The sequence below is a fragment of the Heteronotia binoei genome, chromosome 4 (genome assembly GCF_032191835.1).
Source record: "Heteronotia binoei isolate CCM8104 ecotype False Entrance Well chromosome 4, APGP_CSIRO_Hbin_v1, whole genome shotgun sequence".
Classification (NCBI taxonomy): Eukaryota; Metazoa; Chordata; class Lepidosauria; order Squamata; family Gekkonidae; genus Heteronotia; species Heteronotia binoei.
The window spans coordinates 139,569,380-139,593,003 of NC_083226.1; positions in this window are offsets into that span (position 1 = coordinate 139,569,380).

A 23,624-nucleotide genomic window follows, 5' to 3' on the forward strand; every position below is an offset into this window, starting at 1 on the left:
TTTAACAAAGGTTTGGAAGGAAAGGTCCCCTGTGCAAGCACCAGTCGTTTCTGACTTTTTACAGGGTGGTTTGCCATTGCCTTCCCCAGTCATCTACACTTTCCCCCCAGCAAGCTGGATACTCATTTTACTGATCTTGGAAGGATGGAAGGCTGAGTCAACCTCGAGCCGGCTCCCTGAAAAACCCAACTTCCGCCGGGGATCAAACTCAGGTCGTGAGCAGAGTTTAGGACTGCAGTACTGCAGCTTTAACACTTTGCACCACGGGGCTCTTAACAAAGGTTTAATGGAATGTTATTTAACTGCATGCTACAAAAAGCTTCATGTGCTGATTTCCACAGATTAAGCCTCTGTTAAAGGCACCAGACATTTTATCTCCAGGTATTTAGCAACCCTACCAAGGAGGGAAGAAAATGTTGGTGTTTGATTGCTGTTATAATCAAAGAGGATACAGAATAGGGACAGAAGTTTCAAATGACATTTATCAATAGTTAAGCAAAATCAAATCCAAGAATTGCTTTATATGAGCCACTGGAAACCAAAATCCAGAGTTCCTGTTGAACCTGACTCTGTTTTTACCCTACAAATGTGCCACAATTCTTTTTTTTTTTTGCCACAATTTTATTTTTTATATTTTTACAGGTAAGAACAATTATATAACTGTATTACAATTGAGTCACTTCCGTGTCTAACAGCATATTCTCCCATTAGTTGTCAAACAAGCAAATAGTGAGCGTAAAGACTACAAGATAAAGCATCTCTCCAATGCAAATCAAGACAAAATATTACTCTTATAGATTTCACATTTGTTGACTGAAGCAGTATATTGCGGATCTATATCAATTTTATCAAGAACCGGGTACCATTTAGCATAACATTTCCCAATTGCTTTAACAGGATCATGAGAGTTAATATCAGCAGTAATTTTCTCTAAAGTAATATACTCCCAAATCTTGCACATCCAGCTATCTACACTCAGGGGATCGGTGGACTTCCAGTTCTGCGTTATGATGGTTTTGGCTGCTGTTGTAAGGGATATAAGTAATGAGATTTTGGAATCTGATGTCTTGATAGATTGCCAGTTATTTAAAAGAATGACATCTGGCTGCCTAGGGACTGATATGCCTGTGATGTTTTCAACTAGGGGCAAAACCTTGTTCCAAAAGGCTTGGGTCACCGGGCACTCCCACCAGCAATGAGTAGATGAAGCGACTGCTCCACATTGTCACCAACAAAGTGGAGAATGAAGTGAGTTAATATGAGTTAGCTGGCATGTGCCACAATTCTTTAGCACAAGACATATTTTATTATAGAGTGGGAAAAGACATGGGGGCTGAGTCCAGACTGGCACTTTAAGCCGACACAGGGATGGCCTTACCTCGTCCCTTGCTGCCTGTAGAGCGCCTTAAAAAGCTACCACTTACTTTTCCCAGCTGTCTGGATGGCTGGGAAGTGCCCAGACAGTGGCAGTAAGGCGTATGAGCACTGTGGACACTTCTCTGAGGTGCCCGTAGTCTGTCCCTGTTCTGGCAGTGGGCCATACATTGTCTGGAAGCCCCAGGTCACTTCTGTTTGTGCCGGCTTACTTTCAGATTGGCATGCTGTTGCCCCAAGATGGTGGTATGGACCTTGCTGGGAAGTGGTATATGGAAGTTAGTGTAGCATTGGAAAATGTGCAGAAAAAGCCAACCAACATTACTAATAGGCTGGATCACCTTTCCTACAAGGAAAAGCTCAGAAATTTGAGGGTTTCCCATTTTTTCAGAAAAGCCAAATAAGAGATTTGCAAACATTATGCCTAGGGTGAAGAAATGTCATAGAGCTAAGTTTTTCTTCCTCTCCCATGATACTTGCAACTTGCATGTGCCCAATAAAAATGATGGGCAGTGTCACATTCTCAGGGTGCAGGCAGGCAGAAGTCCAAAGCCAGCCCGAGGTCAAAGTCCAGGAAGTCAAGCAGGAGCCAAGTCACGAATGCAGAATCATAAACCGGAATCAGAAGTCAATGTCCAAAAGCCAAAAGGTCAGGGTGCCAAGGAAATCAAGCAGGTCAGAATCAGGAATCAGGAAGGAGCGTGGATGCAAGCCAGAGAATAGAGTTGTTGCTTCCACAAGGTTACCAGGTCCTGGGTGGGAGCTATATGGGAGTCTCAATCAGCCTGCTCCCTGGGTGGCAATGACTCTGCTAGAACTCAAGGCTGAGAGATCTGAAGCCTTGGCGTGCCTCATGTCTTCGCTCTGAAAGTTCTTTCTGGAGCCTGCCTTGAACTCAAGATGGGAGGAGGAGAGCTTGGAGGAGATTGATCGTCAACAGCTGAAACTGGTGCCTGGAGAGTGATTGATGGGCCAGCTGCTGTTTGTTTAGCTGAGGAACTGGCTGGCAACTCTTCCAGGTCTGTTAGCCCTTCTAGCTCCTCCTCGTCAGGACCCCCCTCCACTGACAGGCCAGGCCGGTCAGGATAGGCCGTGTGGAACTGTTGCACGAGGTCAGGGTGTGTAGGTTGTCCGCGGGTTCCCATGAACGGTCCTTGGGGCCATAGCCTTTCCAGTCCACGAGGTACTGGAGGTGCCCACGGTGGATTCAGGAGTCCAGGAGCTGATGGACCTCGTATTCCTCCTCATCAACCAGGACAGGAGGAGGCAGCGCTGGAGGCGGCGGTCGGATGAGATCCAGTGGTGTAGCAGGAACAAGGAGGGACCGGTGGAAGACTGGGTGGATACGGAGGATGGCCGGCAGCTGTAGCTTGAAAGCAACGGGGTTGATTTGGTCTGTGATCAAGTAAGGCCTCGCGAAGCGAGGGTCCAGCTTGCGAGACCGACCAGGCCGATGCAGGTAACAGGTGGAGAGCCAGATGTGGTCCCCAGGCTTCAGTGGGGGCTCCACCTGTCGCTTTCGGTTGGCGGCTGTCTTATAGGCCTCTTTAGCCTGTTGGAGTTGCTCTCCGAGCAAGTCCTGGAGAGCCTGGAGTTCCTGCAGGTGCGCATCAGCAGCAGGGACTGCTGTGAGGGGTAGGACTGCAGGGAAGAAGCAAGGGTGGTACCCATACGTGGCAGCAAATGGGTTCTGTTGCATGGACGCATGGACGGCATTGTAGGCAAACTTGGCCAGGGGTAGCAAGGTGGCCCAGTCATCCTGCTGGTAGCTGGTGTAATAATGCAGGTATTGTTCCAGTGTGGCATTGGTGTGTTCGGTCTGCCCATCCGTTTGGGGATGGTACGCTGAGGACAAATGCACCTGGGTGTCTAAGCTGGAGTGCAGGGCTTGCCAGAATCGGGAGGTGAACTGGGGGCCTCGGTCTGAGATCAAGTGTGCTGGGAGCCCGTGCAGGCGAAAGACGTGCTGGAGGTAGAGCTGGGCTGTTTCAGGAGCCGTGGGCGGCTTGGGACACGGAACAAAGTGAGCCATCTTGGTGAAGAGGTCCACCATCACCAGGATGCAAGTGTGCCCCTTGGACCTGGGGAGCTCAGTAATAAAGTCCAGGGAGATGGTGTCCCAGGGTCCTACAGGCGTGGGTAGGGGATGCAAAAGCCCTGGGGGCTTGGCCGGTACATCCTTGGCCCACCGGCAGACCTCACAGGAACTGACATAGCGGGTCACGTCGGCATGGACACGAGGCCACCAGAACTCTCGTGTGAGCAGGTGCAAGGTCTTGTGTTGGCCAAAGTGCCCTGCAGGAGGGGAGTCGTGGGTCAGGAGGAGCACGTTGGCCCGAAGGGGTCCTGGAGGCACATATAGGTGCCCACAGTGCAGGAGGAGACCTTGGTGGGTAGAGAGGTCCCCGGCCGGGCCATCTTGCACTTCCAGGAGGCATTGCTGAGCCCAGGGGTCTTGGGCCTGGCTGGCCTGGATGTCTGCAGCCAAGGTTGAGCGAGTCATGGTGGCAGCGAAGACTGAGAGTGCAAGAATGAGCCCAGTTGGGGTCTCCTCCGTTAGAGGCAAAGCGTACTCTGGTTTTTGGGAAAGGGCGTCCGCTTTCCAGTTCTGGTTCTGCAGGATGTAGGTAATCCGGAAGCGAAACTGGGAAAAAAACAGGGACCACTGGATCTGATGCTGGGTGAGGTCTGCCTCTGGAGTCCTATGAAATGGCTCTTTGGGCCAGAGGAGCTGGGTCAGAGGCGTGGTTATGTCAGCATAGGCAGGGATGAACTTTTGGTAATAACTGGAAAGCTGCTGTATGTCCTTGCGGTTCAGTGGCGTCTGCCAGGTCAGGACCGCCTTGACTTTGTTTGGGTCCATCTGAGTCCCATGGGGTGAGACGATGTGGCCAAGGAACTCGACTTCTGTTAAGACGAAGGCACACTTCTCTAGTTTGGCGTAGAGATCATGCTTGCGCAGGCATTGCAGGACCTGGCGGATGTGCCCTGCGTGCTGGGTGGGGCCTTGGGAATAAATTAAAATGTCATCTAAATAAATGATCACAAAGCGGTCGAGCAGGTCATGAAAGATATCATTCATCAGCCTGTGGAAGACAGTGGGGGCGTTGGTCAGGCCGAAGGACATCACGAGATACTCGTACTGGCCATAGTGGGTCCCAAAAGCTGTCTTCCATTCATCTCCTGTGCGGATCTGCACCAATTTGTATGCGCCCCGGAGGTCCAGCTTGGTATAGACCTGGGCCCCCTTAATGTGATCCAGTAGTTCTGGGATCAGTGGCTAAGAGTAGCAGTCCTGGACGCTGATTTTGTTCAGGGCCCGGTAGTCATTGCAGGGCTGGAGCTCGCCGCCTTTCTTCTTGACAAAGAGAACAGGGGCGAACAGCGGGGATGTGGCTGGCCGGATGAAATCCGTTCCAGGTTTTTGGCGGGGAAGTCCCACATGGCTGCTAGCTCCGGTTCAGACATGGGGTAGAACCGCCCCATAGGCAGCGGTGCTCCTGGTACCAAATTGATGGCGCAGTCATAAGGCCAGTGTGGGGGGAGCTGGTCGGCTCCCTTTTCCTCAAAGACATCGGCAAAGTCTGTGTAGGTATGGGGAAGTAGAGGACAAGCAGCCGGGGCGGCAGTGGCCAGGGTGGCCGACTGGGCCTGGTGAGGACAATGGTCTTTGAAGCTCAGCTTTCCCTGTGCTTAGTCCACAAGGGGGTTGTGTTTTATGAGCCAGGAGAGACCCAGAATGAGGGGAAATTGGGGCATGTGAGCAACATCAAATTGTACTTGCTCGTGATGGTGTTGGATCTGGAGCATGACCAGGTGGGTCTCCTGGGTCACTGGACCAGAGCGGAGGAGGCGCCCGTCGATGGCTTTGACCAGGGTCGAGGTGTCTTTGTCCTGCACTGGGATCTGGTGTTGCTTCACAAAGGCCATGTCGATGAAGCAGCAGACGGCCCCGAAGTCGATCATGGCATAGACAAACAGCCAGCGCCCATCCAGCAAGCCAAATGTGACCAGTATGAGGAAGGGGCTCTAGCTGGTAACGTAGGGTTCAGGGGACCTGGCTAGGTGCCCCAAGTCGGGGGGTCCAATTAGACTTGGGGCTGGTCTTTTACTGGCAGCAGTGGCACGGTACTGGGCTGGGTCCACTTGGCAGGGCAGCTGGAGAAGTGCCCCACCCCTCCACAGTACAGACAGAGATTCTGTGAGCGGTGCTGTGCTTTTTTCTTGGGGGTGAGCCGTGGCCGTGCAGCCCCGAGTTGCGTGGGCTCAGGGTCATCAGTCTCAGGACTGGTGTGCATTTGGGTTGTCACTGTCGCTAGGTGGCGGGGCAGCTGAGAGGGATGGGCGCTGCTTCGCGCTTGGTGGCAGTTTTCCAGGCGGCCATCGATGCAGAGACACAGCATGATTAGGCCTTGCAATGTGGCCGGTCGGTCTACTTGGACTGACTTCGTCAGTCAGCCCCTGTGTCCATGAGAGCAGCCTCATTCCAGGCCAGGGCTTGGGCCAGAAACTTGAACTCGGTGGAGTACTGGGAAACCGAGTCCCTATGCTACTTCAGGGTCCGGATCTTCCGATTGGCGGTGGCTGCTTGCTGGGGGTTAGCAAAGGCTACCACCATATGATCCAGAAAGCCCTGGTAGTCGGTCAGCAGGGGCGATGGAGCTAGAAGCAAGGGGGTAGCCCATTTAGCTGTCTGCCCCTTTAAGAGGCTGACAATGAAGCATATCTTGGTCTGGTCGTTGGGGAAGTTTCTGGCATGTAATTCAATATACAGTTTGCACTGTGCCAGGAATGCAGGAAACTCCTCCATCTTCCCAGTGAACTTCTCTGGGGGAAGCACTGGGCACTTGGGTGGTGCAGCGACAGTGGCTTGATGCTGCTGTTGCAGGTGAGCCACCATTTGAGTGAGGTGCTGTACCAGAGTGAGTAAGGCTGCTAGCTGCCCAGAGCCTCTGCTTGCCTCCTCATCCATGTTGTGGAGTGAGTGTGTGGTGGAAGCAATCTGTCACGTTCTCAGGGTGCAGTCAGGCAGGAGTCCAAAGCCAGTCCAAGGTCAATGTCCAGGAAGTCAAGCAGGAGCCAAGTCACCAATACAGAATCACAAATCGGAATCAGAAGTCAATGTCCAAAAGCCAAAAGGTCAGGGTGCCAAGAAAATCAAGCAGGTCAGAATCAGGAATCAGGCGGGAGCGTGGATGCATGCCAGAGAACAGACTTGTTGCTTCCACAAGGTTACCAGGTCCTGGGTGGGAGCTATATGGGAGTCTCAATCAGCCTGCTCCCTGGATGGCAGCGACTCTGCTAGAACTCAGGGCTGAGAGATATTAAGCTTTGGCGTGCCTCATGTCTTCGCTGTGAAGGTTCTTTCCGGAGCTTGCTCCGAACTCTTGAGATGGGAGGAGGAGAGCTTGGAGGAGATTGATTGTCAACAGCTGACACTGGTGCTTGGGGAGTGATTGATGGGCCAGCTGCTGTTTGTTCAGCTGAGGAACTGGCTGGCAACTCTTCCAGGTCTGTTAACCCTTCCAGCTCCTCCTCGTCAGGGCTCATGACAGGCAGTAGGTTTAGGACAGACAAAAGGAAGAACTTTTTCACTCAAAGAGTAACTCACTTGTGATTTAGTTAGCTTTAGATCTATTCATCAGTGGTCACTAGCTACAATGATGACTAAATGAAATCGCTATTTTCAGAGTCAGTAATCTTAATATCACTGCTGGGGGGGGCCACAATAGGACCCTTTTTTGTGGGCAACAACAGGACCCTTGCTTGTAGGCCTCCCAGGGATGTCTGGGAAACAAGATGCTGGACTTGATGGACTACTGAACTGATCTTGCATGGCTACTCTTATGTTCAGTTTTGTCTGTACCACTGGAACTGCCTTCAGTGCAGTCGCATTTATGCAGGCATGCCCTGCTTTGTGTTATGGTGCTTGAACTTGCTGTCTGACATTAAAACTTGCTTCTGAGTCACACGCTCACTGTATCTTGTGTAGCTTATTCAGCTACAGCTGCACAGCCTCTTGGTGGGAATAGCATGACAGTTTCAATTATTTCTTCCTACAGTAGGGAAATAGTTACATAGCCAAATGGGTTATTTGGCTCTCCTTGAGATACAAAGCCAGTCTCTGAATCACACCCCGCCTCCTTAAAGAGGACATGAAGGGAAATTAAAGTCATATGTTTCTTTTATAAATTAAAAGTCTTTTTAAATTCACATACTTTAATATCCCCAACAGCAATTGAGAATAAGGAGGTTATTTATCCAATTTCTAATTTTTATATAAGAGCCCTCCTGAAGAATAGAAATTACTTCATTTAATGAAAGTCACATAGTTGTCTGGAATTTCAATCTTCAGTTTTGGCATTAAAAGCTAGTATTTATATTATTCATAGATTACAGAGTTCTCTAACCCAGTTATGTCTGGTTTTATTAGAGTGATACTAATTATATTTGAGGCAAAATAACTGGCTTGGAATTAAGGTGTATTTGGATGCAAAATGTTGTACTTCAATGGGATTTTGAAGCAGGCTTCTGTGTGCTTTAATAATTTGATCCAGTAATCTCTCCATTGCTTGATGCATCAATTGTATTAAAGAGATTGGATGCGTTTTCTATGCAAAGCAGCCATATTGGTGAAATGTGTAAATACTCAAAAGGGACAAAATGATGGCTTAAGTCTGTGTACACTTTAGCAATTCTTTGATTCACTGACAAGGCAGGCCTGAGGAGGGGGAATCAGCTGCAAATGACCTCAGTGGATCTGATTCCACCCCCCCAGAAGATGGTCCATGCTCCCACAAAGGGGCACACTGCATCCTTTCTGCAGACATAGCAATACAGACCAGCCAAGTCACCCCACCATCTGAAGGAAGAACTCTAAATCAGCAGCTCTGGCATGGGCCCCCAGCATGGAGCTAGGTGCGTTCAGCACCCCCAGCTGCACTGGACCCTCATCCACACTACCGGTGCTATATCCCAGTAGCCACACACTGTTCCAGCCAGGGACTTCACCTGAGTGTTTGTGGCAGGCATTCCTGCTGTCAACACTGACACAGTATCAAGCCACTGAGGGTCTGCCATCAACCGTGGTCCACTGGGGGGGTGGGGGGTCCTATCTGCTGATCTTTGATGCCCAGTCACAGCCTGACTGAGACAGGATGCCAGCCACAGGTCGCTAAGGGGGCCCAAGGGCTTCCAAACAGGCACCCATCCCCGTGGGCACCCCATTGATATGTCTCTTCTGCAGTCAGGACTTGAACAATGATTTTTCCACAGGCTGTGGAATCATAGAATAATAGAGTAGGAAGGGATCTCCAGTGTCATCTAGTCCAACCCCCTGAACAATGCAGGAAATTCACAAATACCTCCCCCTAAATTTACCTTCCCCTAAACCATCTGGAAACATCCATGGCAGTGGCAAGGCTAGCACAGATCCCTCCTGGACTGTGTGCCATGCAATCTCCCCGGGTCCTTGGACTTGCAATACTGCTGTAGGTCCCCAGGGGGTGCTGCTTCTCAGAGGTGCCTGTGGCCTTCAACTGAGCCAGGCAAGCGAGGCCCACCTCAGGAAGGAAACCACACAGTGCAAATTAATAAATAATCAACTTTACTGTGAACTGAACAACACCAACACAAGCCATGAGCAACTCAGCAACACAGTGGTTCCTGCCTAGGGAAATAACAAACCAGACTGTACGGATGCCCCATCTCAACCTGGGGGTGTTCTGCTCTGCACCTGGCAGCAAATTGGAGACCCTGCCTATGGACACAGTGAGCTGTTGGAGATACAATTGGTGTGATTAGCAGAAATATGTCTTCCCCTCCTTCTTTAAGAGGCTCAACATGTGCCTGTACCAGTTGCATAACTTTCATCTTAACTGTTTTTGATACAGTAGCTTAGAGATTTCCACAGCAATTTAAGGTCTTTTGAAAAAGGCACACAACAACAGATTACAGCCAATGTTTGGCAAGCTTCCTGAAGAGGAATCTGTTTTCAAAACGGCTGTTTGCTAGCTATCTGTCATTTGTATAATGATATAATTTATATTTATATTATGCCTTCAACTTGTACTGTCATTTTGTTTTCTTATTCCCTCTAGTGTTCCCCCCCCCCCTGTGTTTTAGAGGGTTGTTGCTTTGTTTATCCATGAGGCTCTGTTGCGTACTGGACTGGCCCCAGGAGCAGTGGCCACTGCAGTCCCTAGTGGAGCTGAAGACTTGGAGCCACTGCCTGGCCTAGAGGATGGAGACTAGGTGTGAATATAAGAATGTTGTATCCCAGGGATGGCCAACAGTAGCTTTCCATATGTTTTTTGCCTACAACTCCCATCAACCGCAGCCATTGGCCATGCTGGCTGGGGCTGATGGGAGTTGTAGGCAAGAACATCTGGAGAGCTACCATTGGCCACCCCTGTTGTATCCAGTGTTGTAACCTTGAGTGGCAGTTAATTAGGGAATGGATAAGTAGCATATCTGTGCATGGAGGAGCTGTCAGTGGCAATTAGGCTTGCCAGTCTCCAGGTCCAGACGGGGAATCGCCCAGTTTTGCAGGCTCCTCCCCACTGCCAGCTCGCTGGTTGGCAGGAGAAAGCTCCGCCCCAACAATGTGCCAGTTTGGTGTGGAGAGCCAGTTTGGTGTAATGGTTAAGTGTGCGGACTCTTGTCTGGGAGAACCGGGTTTGATTCCCCACTCCTCCACTTGCACCTGCTAGCATGGCTTTGGGTCAGCCATAGCTCTGGCAGAGGTTGTCCTTGAAAGGGCAGCTGCTGTGAGAGCCCTCTCCAGTCCCACCCACCTCACAGGGTGTCTGTTGTGGGGGGGGGAAGGTAAAGGAGATTGTGAGCCGCTCTGAGACTCTTCGGAGTGGAGGGCGGGATATAAATCCAATATCTTCTTCTTCTATTTTCTTTTAGATCTTAGGCATGTTCAGAAGCTTGCAACTGCTTCTGTTTTTGAAGGGGTGTGTGCCTTTAAATCTCAGCAAGACTGAAGGCTGTGGGGGGAGGGAAGCGAGCATGAACAGCCACATTGTGTGTGTGAGAGAAGAACAACATATTTAGATTTTATTCACTTTTTAAAGTCTTTTGGTTATGTTTTATTGCAGGAAACATGGTCAGAAGATGTGTTAAACTTAGATTTTAACGTTTTTAATCTTCCAGTTTATAAAACGCACCCCAAAGGCTGTTGTAAAGTGGGCTTGGCAATTTTGGTGAAGTATAAACTGGTATCAGAAGTTCTCCCTCTCGATACCTGTCCTCCAGTAGTTCAGGCATTGTTGTCATTATTTTCCACCAACTTAATTGTGGTTAACATTTATTTACCCCAATGATGAAAAGGACCAAACCGCCAACTGGGAGAGATTTTCTGAATATATATTGTCACTAACTAAGAAGTATTCAACTGCCCAGATTATGATCTTGAGAGACTTAAATGCCCGAATAGGTACTATAATCAAAGTGTGTGTGAGAGAGAGGAAGCCAGAGTGCCCAATCCCTCTGTTCATTCTGCATTCCTTTCAGAAGCTGTTTGTGTAGTAAAGGGAATAGTAAAGAGTTAACTAGAGCATGAGTATGGAATAAAAGAAAACTCCACCCTCTAGACCTCTCTCTCCATAAGTCGGTTGAAATACAGCAGATTGTTACATCCAGCAACTTTGGTGAGTAAAGCTATCTATACTAGGGAGATCATAACAGTGTGGGCATGCAAACTGCTTATTTTGGCTGCTTTGTGTGTGTGCATTCACTTTCATTTCAGTGGAAGTGCAGCTGCTGTGGAACCATTTGAATGCAAAAAAAAGAGAAAGAAATGAAGACTATTTAGGGGAATGGCACGATGTATTTTGTTTATCTTTAGGGACTGGGAAAGTCTCTCAGCTCCACCCCTAAAGTCCCCAGATATTTCTAAAGTTGGACCTGGCAACCATAGTGGAAATTTATCAGTTTGCCCCCCTCCACTATGCTATCAGCAGCTGTTAGAGTCCCCAGGGATCACCCCCCAGGGTCAGGCCTGCCTATGTGGTTCTGAGAGATGCCTTCCTGCTGATCGCTGGCCCCATGTTCCTGGGGTTCCAAAGTGGGCTGGGCCTAGACAAAAAGGAATGGTACATAATAAGTTGACTCTTGAGGCAGGATTCTTAAGTTTTGGTTGAACAATATACAAGGTCCTTCTGTCCCAGGGCTTCCCCAGTGCCTAGGATTGCCAGCAACCAGGAGTGGGAAAATCCTGTCCCTTGAATAGAAACTAAATGTTTGGAAATGAGCAAGTGAAACTTTTCATGGCATGGAACATTATCAGGCACATGGCATCCCATTAAGCTTCTGTTCAGGGGGCAGGACATTTTTTTCTCCAGGTAGTTGGCAACACTTCTGCTGCTACAATTCCAAACACCCTGGTTTCTTGGCTGTCACCAAGGAATCCAGTTAATTAGAGCTGTGACTGTGACATGACACATATCAGAAACCTAGGGCTATCAATTATCCCCTATTATTCTTATAATCTTCCCCTCCTCCTATCAGTGATAGCCAATGAAGCAGAACTGAAGAGGAGAACATAGAAACACTGAGCAGCTTGACATCCTGGAGGGGGCAGGCAGTTCTCACCACGGGGCTGCCATTTTCAGCAGCAGTCCTGCATTTAGGATTACAACATGCAGTTCTTCTCTGAGTGCAATGAAAAAAGTCCCCAAATTAGGCTAATCATATTTTCTGATAACCTTTTTACGTTTCCTACCCTTCACCTCTGTCTGAGAGAGCTGCTGAAACAGGGATATTTAGGAACATCTTAACAGCCAAGCATGTGAGAATGAACAGTACTTCTGAGAAAACTGGTGAAGAAGGCTTCTTTTTAAAAAAACCACGCCCAGTTTCCTTCTAGCCTTTGACTGTGTCACAGATATCATTTTAGCCTGCTGGAGCTTGTTTAGTTTACCTCTTGCTTCTTTTTATGGCTTTTTAAAATATTGATAATATTTAAAGTTGCTGCTTTTATAACTGAATTGAATTTTACTTCATGAACCATCTGTGGAGGAAATTCTCTAAATAAATAAGCAACATCCAGACTATTTGAAAAGTTTTAAAATCATACATACAACCTACCCTTTTTAATGGGGGAAAGTCCAAATACAGCTTTAAGCTTTGAGGATAAGGTGACCATTTAGTCACCGAGATTTCACCCTGCTGCCACCTGGAAGCTCCAAAACATCCATGCCATCTGCCTTGCCTGTGTGACTGCATCATCGATATGGTGCCCTGTCAGGTCTGCCTTGACATGGATAGTCCAGCCTAGCCAATCTCATCAGATCTCAGAAGCTAAGCAGGGTCGGACCTGGTTAGTATTTGGATGAGAGACCACTGAGGAAATATAGGGTTGTGATGTAGAGGCAGGGAATGGCAAGAATGTCTCTTGACTTAAAACCCTATTGGGGTGCCATAAGTCACCTGTGACTTGATAGATAAAAAGAGTAAAAGGTTGGGTCCCACCATTCAAAGCAGCTTCCCTGGGTCTACAGCTATGTGTGAAGGGCAGCCATTCTCCATCCCTTGGGAGAAGCTTCTGCCAGCTGCATAGGGAGGGCCTTGCTTGCTTCCAGCATTCAAGTGAACCAGAGTCATAATGCTGGTGGCTGCAATTGTGATGGGTACTTCATGCAAAACAAGTTAATAATTGATTTTCTGCCTCCCAGGTTTTGTTTTTTTAGGCTCAGTAATACATACATAAAAATGATAACATCTGCTTTTTAAAAACCTGCTGTAATAAAAGAGTTGCTGTTCCACCTCCTGTCCAAAGCAAGTTTTGGGCCAAGGAATGGTGATTTGTGTTCTGTTTTTGAAAAGCCCTTAAAAATTGAGGGGGTGGGGGCGTCGTCGTGGGAGGAGATGTCAAAGGGGAATTGTACCATTTTCAGAATCATCCACTGTAGCTTTAAACTGCTATTGTTTTCTTCGGCTTCCAAAGTTCATTCAAAGGTTATGTAACTACCAAGAAACCGTCTGGGTCTGTGCCATACCAGTTCTTCAAGGGATTTGTTAAATCGTGGGTGCCGCTGCTGAAAAGCAAGCATTAGCTGGCAGCTTTCTCCAGTGTACATTATAAACAGAGAAGGAAGCCATATTATAGAGGTGCACGGCAAATAAGTCAAGTCTCTGGGAAGCAGTTAACATATTATTTAGTTCTGTCTGCCATGGTATTTGACCTGAGGGCTCCTGTCTGGGTGCATTTTAAATGAGAAAGAAATGAGAAATACATGCATTGTGTGTTCTTTTTGTATTGTGTATTGCTCGGTCTAAAAACAGTATCCAGAGAATGGTTAGGCACATTCAGGAGCAAGGCTTGGCTCTCAGTGAATCCCGTGCAGGTATGTGGGAGAAAGTCTATGGACTGCAGTCTAGGACATAGTCACCTGTGATGACTGGTTGGATTTCTTCCCACCTCCAGCTGTGTCCCATGTGCAGCTTGGTTCCCATATAGCCACTGAGCTCTATAGGACAAAGAAAATGAGGTCTGATAGGCAGTTCTGGGTAGGAGGATCTGTGTGGAGCCTCAAAGGCTGGGCTGTGAGGGTGGCTCCCTGGCACTGACTCCAGGGGCAAGGAAGTGTCTTGACTCCCTGCAATGTACAGGCCATGCCTGCTCCTGGTACATAATGACTAAACAGACCATCCCCATGTTTCACTTTTACTAAACTGGAAAGCCCCAAACTCTTTAGTTTTTCCTCTTAGAGGGAGGAGTATTCTAACCCCTTGATTGTTTGGGTTGCACTTTTTGCCACCATTTTTCGCTTTGCAGTCCTTGTTTCAGACAAGGCAGTAAGAACTGTACAAAGCATTACAAATGCAGTCTCTAGATTTATATAAAGGCCACCACAAAGCTGGGCATTTTATTTTCAGTCCTTTTCTGACTACCACATCCATCTCTTTGTCCATTGGTAAGAGAGTCCTGTCAGTGCTGAATCAGAAACAAAAATGCCTGCTTTCAAATATTGATGATTTTGTATGTGACTTCATGCAACCTCTAGCTGAGAGGCATGAACCACTGACTCCAGAAGTGATTTATGAGAAGGAAAAATGATAAGGTCACAGTTAAAATGGATTCATTCCTGCTGGGATGGAAACGGGGTCACTTAAAAGAGGCTAAGAAGATATTATCACTACCTCCATTCAAGCCAAAGCTGCCCCACATGGACATGCCTTCACAGCCTTTAATGATTGCATGTAATCCAAGCTCATCCTTATCAATGGGCCATCTGTTCCCAAGCAGTAATGTTTCTGTGCACGCTACATTATGCCATAGTATTAAGGCTTAGCATTTGGACACTGAACACATCACTTCTGGCAACTAATTGGCAACGGGCATGGATATTTTAATTAATCAGCAACTGAAATCAGAATTATATATTCATAAAGACGACTTTGTCCGTATGAAAAAAGACTGGCATACATCTTTGGAGGGGCAATAGATTTATATTTGAGTTATGACCATTTCTGGAGCCTTTTGAGCTTCCAAGAAGGCGTTCCACATATGAAAGGTTTTGTCAGATGCTGTCAGGAATCAAGCCTACAGTGGTCTTGAACTCAAAAGCAGGGAATCAGTCCACCCGTTGTGCTAATAGCCAGCTCTGGTCAAAGGAGGGTACTTTAGGGAAATCAGCTGCACCAGCAAGGAGGGATTTTTTTTTTTTGCGCATTGCTTATTCTCTACTTTGATGTTCCCAATCCCAGTTCAATTTTACTTCTCACTTGTGTGAACTGAATCATGATTGTTTTTTGCATGCTATTTTCTGATTCCCTGTACCCAGTTTTTCCATACACATTGGGTATGTGTGTGTGTATACACCGTACATATAAAACTAGGGATGGGCACAGACCAGAAAATGCTGGTTTGGTTCACAAACAGACCTGGACTGGTTCCTGGACCAGTTCGCGGGCTGAGCCACAGCCTGGCTCGTGAACCAGATTATGAACTGGTCCAGTTTTTAAAAAGCCCCCCACAGGGCTTTGAGGCTCCAAAATGGTGGGTTGTCTCCAGATCACTCTCCTCAATGTACCCACCAAGTTTGGTCCACATTGGACTTCAGGGGGGCTGAGTTACAGACCCCTAAAAAAGGTCATTCAGTGCAATGCTTTTCAATGGGATGTCACCTCTGCTGGTTCAGGAGTGACAAAAACTAACCTGGGTGAGCTAGAGGCCTTTAACACACACAATTCCTCCCTGGGGTGACCCTCCACATGGCCCACATGTAAAATGCATGTCAGATTTGGGGGGATCCAAGTAGCAGACCACCAAGCAAGGTGCCTCCAGGAAACAGTTTTTGGGGGAGTTGTCCAGAGCCAGTTTGAGACACTACAGTGCGGACCTGGTTAAGCTACAGGCATCAGACTCCCAGAGTACCTCCCCAGGGACCACCTACATGACTGCAGGTGGCTGTGTCTTTCTGGGACCAGCCACCCAGACCTGGTGACATGATGACTGATGGGGGCCAAGCCTTCCATCCTACCTGGGAAGGTGACAGGGACAACCAAGCCTGGCAACCAGGACTCACTACACAGCTGTGGGAGGGGGCACTGGTGGATTAGCTAAGGGAATGTGTGGGGATATGTGGCAGAGGAGAAAGGATGCTTTTTTTGGAGGAACAGAAAGGGTACCCCACAGCTAAGGAAGAGGGCAGGCCAAGCCCCCCCCCCCCAATCTGTAGGTAGCTTGGGTGCCTGAGTGGGAGAGGAGAGTGGAAAACCCCCAGGCAGAGACTCAAGCAACGCAGGAAGAAACGGGGTGCTTTTTGGAGGAGCAGAAAGGGGACCCCATAGCCAGCATGCAGAGAAAGGGCAGCTTTCAGAACCCACAAAAGTAAACAGTCCACCCCCAAATCAAATCAAAAACATGTTTTAAAAGAAAAAAAATCTATCCATGTTTTACACCCCTCATAGCAAAGAAAAGACGGTGGTGGTGGTGTGGGCGGGGGGAGAAATGTAGCTCTGAATGCGAGGAAAGGAGCAAAAAGAGAAAGGTGATGCTTTTACTCTGGCAGTTTTACTCTGGCAGGAGATTCAACAGGTTTCTCCACTCACCCCAGTAATTCCCCCCCTCAGTCCACCAAAAGGTATTCTTTCACATGCAAGGAGAACAAGACTCGCAAAAACCAGACGCAAACAGAGGACAGGAATGCACCTCCAGTGATTATATACGTTCCTTCCCCCCCATCCTGAGGAAGTCAGATCGATGCCTGACATTGGAAATTAGACTTGCCTGTCAGCTTCAGACTGTCACTATTGGTCCCTCGATGGCTGGAAACATCCCACCCATACCCACTTTTCAGCATAAAACTCCATGGGTGGAGTTTCTTTGTTGAGAGTGCACAAGATATTCCGAACTGGGCAGAAAATTCAGAGACTTCCTGGTCCGAACATGTGACTTTCAAACTGAGCTATCCGAACCTTGAACAAGGTAAAGTTCGGGCCAGATTTTAGTTCAGTGTTTGGGTCTGTGCCCATCCCTATATAAAACTATACATGTCCCGTAATACAAATGAATGTACAAAATCCACATGAAAAGCAAAAAACTGACTCCGCCCCCCGAAAAAGAGATAAACATAGGCAGGCCTTGAATTCAGCAGGAGCTCACAGGAGCGCAGCTCCTAAACCTTTCTGATAGTTCCTCCTCCTTCTCACCACATACCTAACTTGTCCATTGAATAGTAGTTGCAGCTGTATAACAATCTCTGGATGAGCTGCACTATCTATTTTTCTACAAAACAATCCCTGAACAAGTATATATCCAAAGATTTGTAGATGCCATGATTTTCACCTTTAGACCACCATTAGGCTACTTATCCTTTCAAATTTTGTTATTGAGTATCAGCAGACCCTAAGGAACAGTGTAGTGGATGGGGTTGCCAGGTTTAATTTTGTCCCTGACAGGGGGATTTGAGGGGCATTCTGGGAGGATCATCCCTGATGTGATGGCATCACACAGAATTATGTCATTGCATCCTAACGCAGCTCCTGCATCCCCTTGCTTTTCTTCAACTTTAAAGGGAAACTTCTCTTTAAATGGTTTGTGGGGGAGGGGGGGAGAGAAAGCAGGGGCCACCCGCTCCTGCCCTGCAAGAGGTAAAACGTGTCTTGCAAGCTGGGAGCCAGAGGCAGCTGCTTGGAAAGAGTGGACACTACAGGGCTTTTTTTGAGCAGGAATGCACAGGAACGCAGCTCTGGTTGGCTTGGCAACATGGGGGTGTGGCCTAATATGCAAATGAATCCCTGCAGGGCTTTTTTCTACAAAAAGCCCTGTATGAAACAATGGTGATGTCAGGGTGTGTGGCCTAATATGCAAATGAGTTCCTGCTGGAAGCCCTACTGAAATGAAAGAGGGTTACTCTGACCTGGATAGCCCAGGCAAGCCTGATCTTGTCAGATCTCAGAAGCTAAGCAGGGTCAACTGCGGTTAGTACTTGACAGGGCTTTTTTTGTAGAAAAAGCCCAGTAGGGACTCATTTGCATATTAGGCCATACCCTTGATGTCACCATTGTTTCACATGGGGCTTTTTTTGTAGAAAAAGTCCAGCAGGAACTCATTTGCATATTAGGCTACACCCTCTGATGCCAAGCCAGCCGGAACTGCGTTCCTGTGCATTCCTACTAAAAAAAAGCCCAGGTACTCGGATGGGAAACTGTCCTTGAAATACCTAGTCAGGAGGCAGGGGCAGGCTTATTCAGCCACCTCCTTGGATATCGTCCAGGCCCCCAGTATGGGTCAGTCACCAGAGGTTGACATGATTTCCAGGTGTGTGCACACACACACACATACACATATGAAAAAATACCTCCCCTCAAAAAGAAATGAAAGAGAGTGTTGCTCAGCACAAAATTTGCTTTCAGTGGGTCTTGTACAGGAGAACTTATTGATGGATTGTATTTTCTGTGTATCTGTGTCCTCATAAACTATGAACAATGGAAGGAAGACAATAGAACTGCCTTTACTTTTACTGCAAGCTGGACAAATAATCTCTAGAAATGGCTTTAGTTGCATTTCTCTTACTGCATTAGTATTTAGGTACCTTACAGCTATATAATTACGTAAGCAAAAAAAAATTACACTAATTACTGTGTACCAGTAACAACTCTGTCTTTACTTAGGAAATACAATGAAATTAATACCTTATGCATGAATGTTCAAGTTATAATATGACTCAATCAGTTATGAAAAGTGATGGACATTATTCTCTTAGTTGTTCCCAGAAGGTTTAACACGATACCAATCTAGCTTGAAGGCATAATTTTTTTTAAAAAAATAAATGAACTTTAAATCAAGTTGACTCTCAGTGGCGTGTGTTTTGCAAATAAATCACGTCTTTCAAAATGTCTTGACACAGTTTTGTTACGATTTTCCTTTCACTTGAAAACAAGAGCTATATAAAGGTTAAAGAGTAGAGTGGTCTCCCAAGTCTGCTTCAAACACTGGCTCTTCCTTTCAGAGTTTTGCTTTTTGGTTCAGAGTTTTTGATGCCTTGGTAAACTTCCTCCATCTCACATAAACATTTTGGAAGGCCCCCCCCCCTCCTCCACAACAAGCAATGTGTGAAGCTGGAATTTTTCTTGCTTAGTGAATTTCCTCCCTGACTTGGATAGCCCAGACTAGCCTGATCTTGTTTGTTAGATCTTGGAAGCTAAGCAGAATTGGCCCTGGCTAGTGTTTGGATGGGAGACCTCCAAGGAATACCAGGAGCACAATGTGGAAGCAGGCAATGGCAAACCATCTTTAAACTCCTCTTGCCTTGAAAACCCCACAGAGTTGCCATAAATCAGCTGTGATATGATGGCACTTTCTGCCACCACTGGATTTTCTCCAAGAACTTTGTCTTATAAAAATGTGTCTGTATGGAAAGGCACTTACAGGTGTAGTGGGGCAGGACCCATCACATTAGTGTCAGCTCTGGGTTATAGGCTGCTTGGATAATAGGACCTGAAGGGGAAGGCTCAGCAGTGGCCAACCATTAGAAGAGACAAGATAGAGATTGTAGTAAGCTAGGGTGTGCAGCTGGATCCAGATGAAAAATCTTGGGGAGAACTAGTGTAAAGGTCAGAAAAAGCTGTCATTGTGGTATAACACTTACACTAGGGTCTGGGAGACCTTGGTTCAAATTCCCACTCTGCCATGCTGAGTGACCTTGGGCCAGTTACATACTCTCAGCCTAGCCTATATCACAAGGTTATTGTGAAGATAAAATGGAGGTAAAGAGAATGATGTAAGACACTTTGGGTTCCCATTGAAGAGAAATGTAGGGAATAAATGAAGTAAGTAAAATAAATAGTTGGTACAGTCCATTCACAGAAACCAGCACCAGGATGAACCAAAGCCAGAGAAAGGAGATGTCAGGGTTAAGAAACAGGTATTCTGTCACAAAGTAGATAGCTGAGCACAAGGTTAAGTGAACTATATGTGAGAACTATTCTCACATTCTGACGTGTTACTGTTTTATGGTTTCCCACACTAATGCAACTCAGATCAAAGGTTTTCTGAATGTGTTAGTTTTACTATTCTGCTATTGGATTTTAACTTTGTACCACTTTGCATTCCAAACCCTACCAGCTATATGTGGCTCTGCTTACTGTACCTCATTCCTTGTCTGAAGAAGTGTGCATGCACATGAAAGCTTACGTTCTTAATAAAACTAAGTTGGTCTTAAAGGTGCAATCAACTCTTATGTTGTTCTACTACTTCAGACCAACACAGCTAGCTGCCTACTTGGATCTATTGCTCAGGCAATGATCTACATCTAATTTGGAAGTGTTTATGCCTACATTAGTCACCTCACAAGTGTGGTCAATAGTGTCACATATGGACCAAGACAATGGATGAAAGAATATACAGGTGCTGCATGATTAAACAGTTCCATAATAACATGCACATGAAGTTCATGCCCACAAATTTCAATTTTGCATAAAATGAAAATCAGGAATGATCCAAATCTTGGAGTGGGACAGTTAATAAGCAGCAACACAAAAGTTCTTCCAGTTTCAAGAGAAAGCCTGGAAAAAAATGAAAATGCCATGTGAATTTCACAGCTGACGGGAACAAATAAGCTAACAGGTAATACCTTTTCAGCATTATCATGTGGGTTAAAAAGGACAAATGGGATGTGTATGTAAAGTGCTATTGAGATGTAGCTGACTTATAGCAGCCCCCATAAGGTTTCCAAGGCAAGTGATTAAGCAGAGGTGGTTTGCCAGTGCCTTCCTCTGCAGAGTCTTCCTTGGTGGCCTCCCAACTAAGTAACAATCTTCCATAGTTTCTGAGATCTGATGAGAAGGTCTACGCTATACCATTCCACATCCCAAAGGGACAGGATGAGAGAAGAAGGTTTCCTTATGGACAAAATGGCACTGAGAAAGGAGCTAGTCTGTGCTCTACTGCAGATCTTGTGGGGTCATGCCTCAGTCCCAGATTCAGCCGTTGCCATTTCCAGTTAAAAGGCTCACGTAGTGGGGGCGAGAAATACCTTTACCTGAGATGCTAGAGAGTCAGTTACTGTACTGCCCTTGGAAGTCCAACAACCTGATGATATAAGGCAGCTTCACCATAGACCCTTGTCTCCTGTGCTACACATGGACAGGACCTGTTTTTAAGATCAAACACCATTTTGTTTGTTTGTTTGTTTGTTTGGTTGATTTGTATTCCACCCTTTCCCAGAATGGGCTCAGGGTGGATAACATCATATTAAATAATAATTCAGATCATACAATTAAAAACTGATAAAATACACAGTTAAAATCTGGATCTAGATAAAAATATATATACTACATTGTGGATGGTGGTGTGGTTAGATACATTTGCAATATGCTAAGGTCTGTGACTGTAATTAAAATAAATAATGGCAACATAGCAGAAATTATGACATTGCATAGAGGCCAGTTGATGGAATAGGATGCCTGCTGCCTGGTGGAATAGCTCTGTTTTGCAGGCCCTGCAAAAAGGCCAAAAAGCCCTGACCCTGGTTGAGGCAAGTCGGATGTCCTTCGGGCTAGGTACAGTCAGTAGGTGTTGTGCACTAGATCTTAATGATCTTCAGGGCACACGTGGGAAGAGATGGTCTTGTAAATATGTCAATCCCATACTGCATAAGTCCAAAAATGATTTCATATACAAGCACCACTTTTTTTCTTTGCACAGTTTTCTTCTTTAGGTTGAGGAAACCATTGCTAAATTGCCATGTCTTCAATTGCCAAGGCAGGAGGCCATCTAAGCAATGTTTTATGAAGATGGTTACAGGCAGGTATCTCACTCCTTTTTTCTATTTCAGATACATTCAGACATTTCTCCTTTGGTAACCATCCTTCTGTTTAGTAGTCTCTGCCTCACTTATACAGTGTGAGTTACGATGCAAGGATTTAAGATATGGCTCTGCACAGTGAGAACCTAAATCCTTTGTTATCTCTTCTCTTGCTGTGTCCTTGGCCTTGAAGGAGCTTACTCATTACAGTGATTTTTTTTTAAAGGATACAACCCCGCTATTGTTATGATCTCATTAATATTGTTCACCATGGCTGATTGCATAGCTGTGTTGCTTTAATATACAGATGATTTCTTAATTTCTTGTTGCAAGAGAAACTGCAGAAGTACAGAGGAACAATTTTGTAGGTTTAGAAAATTTTGAAGTTTCATTTTGCGGAGATGCAGAATGACAGGATTCAAGGAATACATGAATATAGGGACTGGGAGGGCATTTGCAGGGAAGATCTGAGAGATTGGAGGGTGCATAAACCTTGTCCTACCTGTCAGTTCTCCCCTGCCAAAACCTCCATGAGTTGTTTTAAAATGTTTTCTCCCCATCCAGATGATGAAACTAGAAATGAGCTCAGTGGAGGAAGAAACAGCACCGAGGGAATATTTGCAGGGGACACTCAGTGAATGGGGAAAGGCTACCACTTAGGACTGTCAAGCCCCCGGTCTGGGTGGGGGTTCCCCTGCCCGGGAGGTTCCCAACCCGCCAGCCCACATCGGGCTGGTGTGGGGAGCCTCCCCCAATGTTGTTGGTATGATGACGTCACCTGAAACTGACTTAGCTCCCTCTCCATTCCCCACAATCTTGCTTCCCTGCGCCTTCTTCTTTGTAACAAGATTTGTATGTCTTGACTGCCTCTCTAGCCAGTCAGGACCATCAAGGAGCCCTGCAGGTCTGATTAAAGCCTGGGTGGGTTGGTTCTGGCCCACGGGACAGACATTTGAAACCCCTGATCTAGCGACTCTATAGAATGAGTTTCCCACAACAGCATTGTCTACAGCGCAATCCCATTTAGTCATCTGATGCCCTAACCAAGACCGTTTAGACTGTTTTAATTCTGTCGTAACTATTTTAACTCTATTTAATTGTATTTGTATTTTGCAGTAACTACATTTGCTGAGTCGACTTGTGTAACCCACCCTGAGCCTGCTTGCGGGGAGGGTGAGATATAAATCAAATAAATAATTTTTTTAGAAACCCAAAAGCACATCAACTGAAACAACTGGAACTAAAATTAAAGTTCATATGCAAAAGAACATAAAACAGTGATTAAAACACAGAACTGGGTCATTGAGGGAATGCCAAATGACTTTACCTGCTTCAGGAGGAGAGTTATAGAAGGAAACAGATTAGTATCTCTGGGGAGAGTTTTATAATTTTGGTGCCATGACTGAGAAGACCCTCTTCTGGGTTGCCACCCGTCTAATCTCAGAAGGCAGGGGTACCTGGAGCAGAGCTGTATGGGAGGTCTGTATGGGAGTAGGTGGTCCTGCAAGTATTCTAGTCCTAAAATGTATAGGGTCAGCATATGAAGGATTGCCTACTCCCATAAAAACCTACCGGACTGTTAAGGCCATATTCCATGCAGTAAATTACCACATCAGGCGAAACATTTTAGCACAGCTGTCTTCCTGATGTGCTAATTTATTGTATACCATGAGGATTTTTTTAAAAAATGTGGGGAGGTATTCTAAAGAATAACTTTCCACCTGTAGACTGAAGTGATACAATCTAGAATGTTATCACTTCTGTCTACCATATTACTCTCTGCGATGTGTCAGAGCAGCCCTCATCCTCACCCTGCTTTGATTTCAGTTTTAAATGGGCCCTGGTCAGCATTTGGATGGGAGACCACCATGGCAGGGTCATGATGGCAAACCACCTCTGAATATTTCTTCTCTTGAAAAGCTTACAAGGTTGCCATGTATCAGCTGTGACTTGATGGCACTTTCCACCACCACCAATGATTCCTTGGCT